This window comes from Schistocerca gregaria, chromosome 1 (genome assembly GCF_023897955.1).
Source record: "Schistocerca gregaria isolate iqSchGreg1 chromosome 1, iqSchGreg1.2, whole genome shotgun sequence".
In the NCBI taxonomy this organism is placed as follows: Eukaryota; Metazoa; Arthropoda; class Insecta; order Orthoptera; family Acrididae; genus Schistocerca; species Schistocerca gregaria.
The window spans coordinates 324,083,881-324,091,820 of record NC_064920.1 but is presented as its reverse complement, the minus strand read 5'-3'; the positions used below and the strand labels follow the sequence as shown (position 1 = coordinate 324,091,820).

The following is a 7,940-nucleotide window of genomic DNA, read 5'->3' as shown; positions in this document are numbered from 1 at the left end:
GTGTGCATACCGGGTGGAGTCATTCCAAACGTGGAACTGGTCCTCCTGGATGCCATGAAGAGCACAGAGTGCAACCAACTTCAGGTGGTGACTCACGTCGATACCAATAATATGTGTCACTATGGATCCACTATACGCAGAGGCGCTACTAAGTATAGCAAGGGCTGTGTGGCGTGGACTGGTCGGTTTTTTAGGTCAGAGGGTCTCGGGAAAACACAAGAAGGGCTTCAGTCACAAAAGATGCAGACCAAAAACAAAAACTTTTCTTCTGAATCTATGCATAATTGAAAACCATGGTTAAAATCCTGAAAGCATTTTCGGAGATTTGTCTTCAAAATTGGTCAGAGAAACGTGTAGGGAACTTTAATTTAGTAATATGCGTAGATAACTTTACAGTAAGTATATATACAATTCACTGGATTGCTATTGTTTGGATAATGAATTTTGAGTCCCCTACCCATTCCAAAACTTGGAATATGAGGTAATTTCTATACTCACATACAAAGTAACCTTAAGCTATGCAATCGGTTGTGTTTCCAAATAAAGGATCTTTCATGCAGCTGTTTGCGGTTTCATTCCATAAAATAAAGATCATAATTAATTATGATGGACACAAAATATGTAAAGATTCAAAAATGAATATGAATGTATTACGTTGCTTCTAAGGTCTGTCACTGTGGATATTTCTTTTGCTGGCCTTCACTTTGTGACTATCTGTGTACGTTTTGGGGTTTTTCCTGCACTGTAAGAATAATGCAGAAAATGCGCAGGTCACTGTAGGTGTACACTATGCTGTCCCTACATAGACAACTTGCATCTATAGTATTTGTAGCGTTCTGGTTAGTATGGGACTGTGTAAATCTCGACCAGTAGGATTCCGTGTGAGTTTCTTGCATGATGTATCTGATTCCACTTGTGCTGGTCTCCGCATCGGCACTACTTGTAAACGCTGAAAATCCCCACTGATCGCAATCAGATTCAATTCTTGTATAATATCACCATACCCCGTTCCTCTATCGTTTTGCAATGCGGTAGCATTGACTTGGCATACGCTTCGTTCTCAACTACACGATATGTATCAAGCGCTCGCTCCTACACCCATCCTTCTTATCATAGCAGCTCTTAACTTGTCAAGGTATAAATCAGTCTGAGGGCCCGCATCTCGTGTTCGTGCGGTAGCGTTCTCGCTTCCCACGCCCGGGTTCCCGGGTTCGATTCCCCGCGGGGTCGGGGATTTTCTCTGCCTCGTGATGGCTGGGTGTTGTGATGTCCTTAGGTTAGTTAGGTTTAAGTAGTTATAAGTTCTAGGGGACTGATGACTATAGATGTTAAGTCCCATAGTGCTCAGAGCCATTTGAACCATTTTTTCAGTCTGAGGTGATAACACACCTTCTGTGCGGTAGACATCTCTACTGTTGCAGTACGGTTGACGCAAAGAACTTGTTTTTCGCCAGCTGAGTGCCCAGAGACGCCGCACCGCACCAGCCACGCTGGTGTCTCGCAGATATTCTGCCGCCAGCTTCCTTTGTACCCGCCAGCAGACGATACGCTCTGCTCTCGGCAGTAAAATTATTATTTTCCCCGAAGCAGCACGACTGTGAGCGTGAAGAGGCAATAAAATACAAATAAACGCATAAATTGGCAGTTCGTATGGAGGGGCGCGCGAATGCGAAGTGCTATTTCGCAGATGGTAGAACAATGGGTTCAGGCAACAACCCAACCCTGGAGGCGTCCTGTCAGATAAAATCTAAGAGCTGTGTCGTTCATGGTATTTTTTTATTTCCATTTAACTTTATCCTCTCTACTCCTGTGTTTAAGTTCATTACATAATTTTTCCGTTTAATCCGTGGGCTAAGAAAAAACGTGGGGAAAATACTGGTCTATTAGTTATTCAACGAAAAACTGAAATCTCCTCCCGAACAGGCCACGAAGGCACAACGGTACCGACCGGCCGCCGTGTCATCCTCAGTCTATAGGCGTCACTGAATGCGGATATGGAGGGGCATGTGGTTAGCACACCGCTCTCCCGGCCGTATGTCAGTTTCCGAGACCGGAGCCGCTACTTCTCAATCAAGTAGCTCCTCGTTTACCTCACAACGGCTGAGTGCACCCCGCTTGCCAACAGCGCTCGGCAGACCGGATGGTCACCCATCTTAGAGCTAGCCCAGCCCCACAGCGCTTAACTTCGGTGATCTGACGGGAACCGGTGTTACCACTGCGGCAAGGCCGTTGGCTTAGTTATTCAACACCTTAAAAAAAAGTAGCGGCCGTCTGAACATTATCCATCGTATTCTGAAACTACAAAGACTGTAGGGGCCATTCCTGTAAGGACAGTATACAACAATCCTTGGAAACAGAAGACTGGTTGTGTTTGATGCTTATGAATGTAGAATTTAGGACCGGTTCCGGTTAGGTAGAGTTTCCTGGATCCTACAGTTCACATCATGCTTGATCACTCCTTGTTCCATGTCATTAACGCTGCTTGCTTTGTCTAAGAAAGACTTGTCTGATGGAGGTAAAAGAGTTTGGTAGATAGGTTGCTAGTACATATCTCTTCCCCCCGTTATTGTATATGATTCCTGAGTGGGAGGATCTGGTAGCAATAACGTGCCTGCTGTTCAGCCACAAAGATTTCTACCTAGAACTTAGAGCTTGCAAACAAATGAAACTGACGATAAATTCAGCTTATAAACAAGTGTTCTTCCCTTTTAAATTATGACATCGATGGTAAACGTTATAGTGCTATATATTGTCAATGACATCTTCGGGTCGAACAGAGAAGCTGTATCTTCTCACGGCTAAACAGGTTGCTGGATTTGCGAGGAGGAAATTGGAAGCATTTTGTGAGACCAACGTCTTTTTCGAGGGATGGGACGCATATTGTAAGACGTGGAGCGCTTTTTAGTAAAACTGGGCTGGTTACTCTACGATAGGAAGGATGGATGTACGATTAGACAAAACAATATTTAGATAAAAAGAAAAATTGGAGACATTTTAAGAATATATGTCAATGACAGACGCAACACAAAAACAGAAAGATGTATGATCAGGGAACAGTGAGCTGTTTTCGGCAGTGGTGAATCGAAGGGCCGTGTATGGAAAGGTATGGAGGTTTAGTCGAAGTAGACTTCCATTTGCATTTTTAAAAGTAGGCAGGGTGTAGCTACTGCATAGAGATGAGGATTACAGGTTGGAGCATTGTTTTAGAGGTGGTAGCATTTTGCAGTTCAGACGCTGAGTTGATTTTACAGCCTTGGTTTACACTGTCATTAAATGTAAGACGTTTGTGGTAACGGTGAGATTGGAATCAATGACGTTTTACACAATGTCAAGGGAGATACATTAAAGATTAGATCAATATTTTATGCATGTCGTACGGTACTAAGAAACACGACTAAAGAGTTCATCTGGATTGACTTTCCACAGTTGAAACATCTCCACTGTTCTGGAAAACGAAGTACCACATGATAATGCTTCAGTGGGATGCGACGTTTTGTTTTGGCTAATGTAGGGGCGAACTACTGTGCCGTGGCGAGTGTTTCAGAACTTAAAAGTCTACCAAGACTGCACCCCTAATACCATTTTTTCTTTTGAGGAGTGTTTAAACCGGGAGAGGAAGATTTCTCTGGCGGCATATTAATTAAACCAGCAAAGACTTTTCCATTTTTTTATGACCAAAAGGCAACACATTAAAACAACCCAATTTCAATTACAGTAAAAACTCCAGTAGTATCGTGAATTGTTCCTGCTGCTGCTACTATCAAGGCAACCAGATCCTCTTCTGATGCAACAGGAGCTGCGTAAACAAGGTTGGGCGTGTCTCCTCACACAAAAAATTCAGAGGTTCATATCTGGGGATCGAGCAGGCCATGGTACAGGACCACTACCGCAATTCCACGTTTCTGGGAACCGTCGGTCGAGGAACCGACGCACACGACGACTGAAATGTACCAGAGCCCCGTTATGTTGGAACCACATGCGTTGTCTTGTAGTGAGCGGGCGTCTTCCAGCAATGCTGACAATGCTCTGTCGAGAATATTGTAATAGTGCCTGCCATTTAATGGCCTAGGTAGCAGATACGGTCCAATTAAACAATCCCCAACAACAGCGACCCACACATTAACGAAGAACCGCATTTGATGAGCGCATTTGGGTTATCCTCACTCCAAACATGCGAATTGTGCATGTTGAAGACTCCATCAAACCCGACCGTTGCTTCATCCGTAAACAACAAAGGGAATGGAAGTGTAGGGTGCATTTCGCACTGTTCCAGGTATCACTGCGAAAAGTGTGCCCTGGGTGGATAATCAACTGGTTCCAGGTTGTGGACACGCTGTAAGTGAAATGGACGTAAAAATTGCTCTCGAAGGTCTGTTCTTACATTCATCTGATTCGTCCCCATGTTACATGCAATTGCACGTGTGCTGATTGAAGGATCCCGCTCCACATACTGAAAGACAGATTCCTCAAATTGCAGCGTTATTTCCGTACGACGGCCTCCCTGTCCAGGTAATCTGCTAAATGACCCGGTCTCACGCAGACTTTTGTACACAGCAGCAAAGGTCATATGATGCGGGTACGACGATTAGGATATTGTTGTTGATAAACCCGCTGTGCAGCTCGTCCGTTGTGGTGCGCTACGTAGTATGCACCAACCATATGAGTGTACTCACACCATGTGTATCGCTCCATTAGTAAACAGAGACAATGCACTACTACACTGGTGGACAGCAGTTGCCTACAACTGAAGAGCGTAATACCCCCTCTAACAACTGAAGAGCGTAATACGGCCTCCACCGGTTTAAATAATGCTCGTAGAAAGAAATGACATTCGGCAAAAATATTTGGTTTGGTGTCCCCAACAACCTCCCACAGTTTGTCGGTTTAAATACTTTTCACCCTGTACAAATGAAGAATTAATTACGCACTTTAGTTTTCTAGGCGATAATTAAACATTTAACCCCCGGATGTTGACAAGAAATACGGACATGGAGGTGTGCACCTATGATGTGGGTGTCCCTCTTACATGAAGTTTGAAATAAGGTTCTAAAAAGCAGTGAAAATTATTTGCATGAGAAGACATTGGAGAGTTACGGAGATTCCATAAAAATGTTTATACAAATATGTTTTCTACAAGTTTCAAGGATTCGCATTTCTTCTAAAATTATACAATTTTCACTTAGGTTCAAAAAAAATGGTTCAAATGGCTCTGAGCACTATGGGACTTAACATCTTAGGTCATCAGTCCCATAGAACTTAGAACTACTTAAACCTATGTAACCTAAGGACATCACACACATCCATGCCCGAGGCAGGATTCGAACCTGCGACCGTAGCAATCCCGCGGCTCCGGACTGAGCGCCTAGAACCGCTAGACCACCGCTGCCGGCTAGGTTCAAAGTAATACTTCACCAGCGCCGTTGAGTATCGTGCTACTATTTACAGCAGGGATTTAAGCAGTGTCGCTGCTCGCAGTGAAGTGCGGTGCGCCTGGGCTCAAATACGTTCAATAAGAACTTTTCTATGCCTTCTGAAGTTGCTACTAAATGATATTTCATTCCGTTGCATTCGGCGTAACGCCCTGGCACACTTTATAGTTCAAAGTTGTTGTGTATCTGTTAGGTGAAGAAGTAGAAGACCCATACTAAGAGTTGTGGCTTCAGGAAAACCGCGAAGCACAGGAGAGGATAATGATTAACGGTTAACAGAAAACAGAGAGAGTTACAAAAACACACTGACAAGATTATGTAAGTTTCCAGCGTGCGTTAGAAAGTAAATTGAGGATAGGAACTCACCACTCCAGCGCCACAGAGCAAAGAAATTACAGGTGAACAACGTTAGTCATGGGCCATCCGTCATCCGTTCACCCCAAACGTGCGTTGTAGCGCTGACCGACTACACACTGAACTATCGTAGTAGGTTTGACATTATTCACGATTTTAGATGGCACCTGTCAAGTCCTCCACGTCGCAACAACATGGTCGGGACCGCTAAGCGCAGCAGTAGCAGAGGCGTCAGCGTTTGATGAACCTCTTACGCTGTACCTTGTCCATGTTCATTCATCTCTGCGCGAATATATCTGCGGGAGTGTATATTGTCGCAGGGCTTTGCACACACACACACACACACACACACACACACACACACATACACACACACACATAGAAGCACTCATAATAATGTCGACCCATTACAAGCGCTACATATCTGCACTCCTACTGCTTCTGCAGTTATCAAGTCAATAATCAAGTTATTCCCACGTTTGGCGCAGCATGTCCTTATCACTGTGTTCAAAAGCGCTGTTGCACACCCTCAGTTTGGAATGTTTGTTGATAGAGAAGGGGTAGACGCTAAATCTGTCATGTAATCCCACACAAAAAGTCACATGTGGTTAGGTCGACTTCTATAGGCTACTTGCGAAACTCGCTTGCGTGTAGTCAACCAGTTCCGGACTCACTACAGGGCCACCCGTTGATTTCTCCTAGGAGAAGCTTCGTGAAGCTTCAAACTTCGCTTACCATCGCCAGATGGAGTTGGCAGCTGGTGGATCTTTGTTGAATTTTGTTGACAGGCGTTATTGCACTGTTGCGGCAAACTAATGTGAATGCATTTCAAGCACAGTACACCCTTTCTCGGCGCTTGCCGCCATCTTACCTAACTGATAACTGCCACACTCTCGTGGCCGAAATATGAAGTGCGGCTGCAACAGCACGAAACTTTTTAATTTTTTTCTGTATGAGTGACTAGATTGTGACACTATGTCAGTTAATGTAGATAGAGTGAATTTATAAAATCGCTTCAGTCATTTATAATTTGTATTGCTCTTCTTTCCCCTCAAGTCACTATATCACCATATTGACGGATCATTGATGGTTTGTGCTGGGTAATATCACCGGATCCCCTCCCCCCTCCCTTTTTTAGTGAAATAGTGCCATGAACTTCTCTCCTCTCCAGTTAGATTCAGTGCCTCATCATTAGATATCCGAGCTACCAATCTAATCAGCAGTCTTCTCTTGTGCCACCTTTCAAAAATTTCCATTTTGCCGAGCGAGGTGGCGCAGTGGGTAGCACACTGGACTCGCATTCGGGAGGACGACGGTTTAATCCCGTCTCCGGCCATCCTGATTTAGGTTTTCTGTGATTTTCCTAAATCGTTTCAGGCAAATGCCGGGATGGTTCCTTTGAAAGGGCACGGCCGATTTCCTTCCCAATCCCACCCTAACCCGAGCTTGCTCTCCGTCTCTAATGACGTCGATGTCGACGGGACGTTAAACACTAACCACCACCACCACCGCTTCCATTTTCTTCCTGTCAGAACTCCCGTAGAAGACTACAATCCAAACAGAAATCATCAAAATTACTTCATGACAAAAATTTATGATATTAACAAATCTCTATTTTCGAAGAACACTTTTCATCCGATTCCCACTCTACATTTTATATCCTCTCAACTTCGGCCATCGTTAGTTATTTTGCTGATCGATAGCAAAAGCCATTTACTATTTTCAGTATCTCATTCACTAACCTACTGCCCTCAGCATTGCGTAGTTTAATTCAAACACATTCCAGTGCCCTTGCTTAACTTACATTGACATTTGTAGATTTTCAGAGTTATCAATGTTGACTGCAATAAACTCTTTCAAAGTTTGAAGAAACTAAGAATGAAATACTGGGACAAAAATTACATTTGCAACTTGTGCAGAAACCACCTCTTTCTAAGAATGTCACTTAAGGGACCCGGGTTCGATTCCCGGCTGGGTCGGAGATTTTCTCCGCTCAGGGAATGGGTGTTGTGTTGTCCCCCTTCTCATTTCATCATCGTCAGTGCAAGACAAGTAGAAACCACCACTGGAATCACTTCCCTAGACGCTCATGCGGTAGACCTCTCTGATGAGGCTTCCCAATGACACGACCTGCCGTAAGGCAGAAAACAAAGTTCT

At 44.2% G+C, this 7,940-nt stretch overlaps 1 pseudogene; it reads right to left on the bottom strand.

The window, feature by feature from the left end:
- Positions 1–2,116: 2,116 nt before the first annotated feature.
- On the bottom strand, positions 2,117–2,234 carry LOC126288091 (5S ribosomal RNA; annotated as a pseudogene).
- Positions 2,235–7,940: the final 5,706 nt, after the last annotated feature.